The following is a 3,967-nucleotide window of genomic DNA, read 5'->3' on the forward strand; positions in this document are numbered from 1 at the left end:
AAAAAAAAAAAAGAGAACACAGGAAGAAAGTGGGGCAGAAAATGTTCAGTTGGCAAAGAAAAGGGGCACTGGCCATCCTATATGATTCCTAAATCCCTAGGGAGCAGAAGTAGAGCAGAAAGTTAGGGGTCAGTGCCCTTAACTGAGCTGAATAAGGAACGGGAGAGATTTAGCATTTCTTCCAAATAATGTCTTAAGTTTAAATATCTGCTGCTGGGTAATAGGAGAAATGCTGTGCCTGCCTTACAGACACAGCCTGCTTCACCATCTGCTCTGACAGCATCAAATCCTGGATTGATTTGTGAACGTGATTAATTCAGCAGGACGGCTGGATGAAGGGATGAGTGAGAGATAATATTTATACCCTACCTCCAGCTGTGAATGTGCAATTGTTTGCTTCAAAGGCACAAAAGGAATTGTGTAGCTGTATTACTGCAAGAATGGCAAAAGAGATGCATCCACTCAACAGCCCTTCTTTTCTTAGGTACCCAGGTTTCAAGGATAGGCTGACATAAGCCTGCTTCTGCTGGCTGTGAGGTGAGGCACAGCCACTGTCCTTTTCCAGAGATCTTTTTTCATAGAATCACAGAATGGCCTGGGTTGCAAAGGAGCACAATGCTCATCCAGTTCCAACCCCCTGCTGTGTGCAGGTCACCAACCAGCAGCCCAGGCTGCCCAGAGCCACATCCAGCCTGGCCTTGAATGCCTGCAGGGATGGGGCATCCACAGCCTCCTTGGGCAACCTGTTCCACTGCCTCACCGCCCTCTGGCTGAAAAACTTCCTCCTCATATCCAACCTAAACCTCCCCTGTCTCACTTGAAAACCATTCCCCCTTCTCCTATCTCTATTTTTTCTATTTTCCTGTTTTTGTCTGTATTCCCTGTACCGATGCTGCAGCTGGTCTCCTTTCTGCAGTTTAATCACAAGATCTTGAAGCTTAAGGCTCCATGAGCTTGTCTGTATGGGCTGCAGAGGCAGATATGGAGAGTGAGCCAGCCACCCCAGCCTGCTCCTTGTGTGTGAGTGCTGCTGGGAGACCTGCTGCTGAGCCAGGGCCACTGCGGAGCAGCACTTACACCTTATGAACAAGCAGGGGGCTTGAATTTCTAGAGCTGGTAGAGCCTTGAGCTGATTTGGTAATACGGATATAGCCTGAGAGATCAAAAGCAAGACTTTGAAAGGACTTCAGATGGAGATGAAGGCTTTTGGAAATCCTGCTTAGTGTGACTTAAGCGTGTAAATACGTTCTGGACCTGAGGGTTCTATATTCAAAGCCTATGGGATGTCCGTGGACAACAAGACAGAAGTCTCTTCTGTCCCATACTGACTTCTTCTCCCACCCATGTTCTCAAGTGTGTTGTGTATCATCTGCTGGGACTGTCAGAGCTGAGAGGGGAAGTGTGAGGTTCTGATAACTGGGCCACATCTTCTGGCTGCTTCATGCATCTCCTCTAAGTTGATGAAGTTACACCTGCAGCAGCAGATTTGCCCTGCTAGCCAGCTGCCTTGATTTTAGCTTGATCAAATTGTAACCCCAGATCCAATGGTGACTCTGTTTCTACCAATTAGCAGTGGGTTTTTTTAGTGTTATCATTACACACCAGGTGTAATGCCATTTTAAAGTTCTAAGCCTGTGGTTTCAGCTTCTGTTTATTCAAGCTGAGAGAGCTGCAGTGGTTGATATTTGGATCAGAATTTAAAGCTGTTCTTTGAAGGGCTGAGGATTGAGAAGGTGATCTTCAGCCATCACTGCTGCACCTAAACTTGTGCACAACGTTTTGGAAAATTCCCCTCCATTTGTTAAAGAGACACCAAGGCCAGGCTGGATGTGGCTCTGGGCAGCCTGGGCTGCTGGTTGGTGACCCTGTACATAGCAGTGGGTTGGAACTGGATGAGCATTGTGCTCCTTTGCAACCCAGGCCATTCTAGGATTCTATGATTATAGAAAAGTTTTGAGAAAACAACCATTGGTCCCTTTGCCCACTGACACTGATATTCTATAGGCTTTGGTTTGTATAGATAGCCACTAACGGGAGAACAAACCATCCTTCTGGGAGAGCAGGCTGAGCATTTAGCATTGGGCTAAAGAAGGAAATTGGAAGGAAATTCCTTCCTTAGAAGGAAACCGATGCCATCTAACAAGAAATTGACAAGGGATTGAGGCCACAGGTGGATTTCATGATGAGCTGTGGGGAGATGCCCAGCAGCACTGAGGTTTAAAATTGAGCTTTAATTGTGATCCTTGTTTCTCTTCAGATTTACTGTCACGTGCAAAGGAATGTTTAACTTTTATCGTTTATTTACATGGTCACAAACAGAATGGCTGAGCCTAAGGATGAGTTAATGATCACAACAGGAAAGGATGTTTGCCCAAGGAAGGAAATTAGTGCTAACAAGTTCAGAGAGCTCTTCATCCTCCTGATCAAAGAGTGAGCCGTGAACCAACATCCTGCCTCCTGCTGTCTGCTGGTGCACCAATGGGGTGAGTGAGAGCAGTGATGTTCTTCTGCCTCTTATAAACAGCTGTTTGTGAGGGTGGATGGTGATAGGACAAGGGGAATGGTTTTAAAGTGAGACAGGGGAGGTTTAGGTTGGATATGAGGAGGAAGTTTTTCAGCCAGAGGGTGGTGAGGCACTGGAACAGGTTGCCCAAGGAGGCTGTGGATGCCCCATCCCTGCAGGCATTCAAGGCCAGGCTGGATGTGGCTCTGGGCAGCCTGGGCTGCTGGTTGGTGACCTGCACGCAGCAGGGGGTTGGAACTGGATCAGCATTGTGCTCCTTTGCAACCCAGGCCATTCTAGGATTCTGTGATTCTATTCTATGTTTTTTCTTCTCACGTGCGCATGTAAGGTGTGCAGAAGTGGGACCTCAGCCACACTGGTAGAGGTACATGGAAAGCCCCTTCTAAGCTGCAGAGAAACACTTAACAGTTTTCTCACCTACATACCCAATAAGCTCAGTCTTAATCTGCACATTTTTACTGCTTAGTTTAACAGTGTTAGATTCCTCCCTGATAGCTGCAACTGGACTGACTTCCTTCAGCTCACTCTTCCTTGTGAGCAGATTGTAAGTGCTGATTTATGGCTGATTGTGTGTCTGTTCTCTGATAGGAACAAATGCTTCGGAGGGATTTAAGATGGACACACACTGACAATTTCCCTTGTGATTCCAATCAGGATTAAACTCAGTAAGTCCAGGAAAGTGCATTAGAAGCTATAGGCCATCTCCAGATCGCTGCTGTGTTTTCCTCCTCTTGTTTTCTTGGCTCTTTTGTAATTCATGCAGGGAAGAAGTTGTTTTAATCAGAGCAAATCCTGAGGAGATGGCTGCTGTGTGTTCTTAAATCCCAAACAAACGAGTGAAATGAAAACCAGATTGGGCCTTTTCTACAGAATTTGCTCTTTGTTTCCTTGGTGTTTTAAAAAGCCAATCTGTAATAGAACAGATCCTTCACTGAACAAGTCTTTGTCATACAGAATTACTGCCCTCTGTTACTCCTGCCAAGGTCATTGCAGATGAATGGTGTGCACACTCAGGCAGAGATCACCAGTTTAGTTTTGTGTGGATCATTCATTACAGCACCTGCCCAGAAGTGACCGCAGAGCGCAACCCTGGATTGCTGTTATTGCAGGGAGCCGCCATTAAAACTGGGAGGACATTTATATGAACCGATGGGAGAAATATCTCCGATCTTCTCCTCCAGCCGTGTGTTTTCTCATCTCTTCGCTGTTTCCTTTGGCTCCGGGTTGTGCCGATTGGAAGCGGTGTGAGCCTGTTTCCCTGCGCGCAAACTCCCTGCTCTCATTCATTCCTATCCGCCGTTTCGCGTCTTCCACCGAGCCCGCGCACATGACCACGCCCACTTATCACATGGACACGCCCACTTCATATGACCACGCCCATCGCCACCTCAGCAGTGCCGGCGGGCACCACCAGGGGGCGCTATAGCCCAGCGGCTGCGCGGC

At 47.3% G+C, this 3,967-nt stretch overlaps 1 long non-coding RNA gene across 1 annotated transcript; it reads left to right on the forward strand.

The window, feature by feature from the left end:
• The first annotated feature begins 1,883 nt into the window (after positions 1-1,883).
• Positions 1,884-3,961, forward strand: LOC104911285. Its single transcript, XR_004160008.1, has 3 exons — positions 1,884-2,483; positions 3,113-3,189; positions 3,582-3,961. It is a non-coding gene; the product is annotated as an uncharacterized LOC104911285 (long non-coding RNA).
• Positions 3,962-3,967: the final 6 nt, after the last annotated feature.

This window comes from Meleagris gallopavo, chromosome 5 (genome assembly GCF_000146605.3).
Source record: "Meleagris gallopavo isolate NT-WF06-2002-E0010 breed Aviagen turkey brand Nicholas breeding stock chromosome 5, Turkey_5.1, whole genome shotgun sequence".
In the NCBI taxonomy this organism is placed as follows: domain Eukaryota; kingdom Metazoa; phylum Chordata; class Aves; order Galliformes; family Phasianidae; genus Meleagris; species Meleagris gallopavo.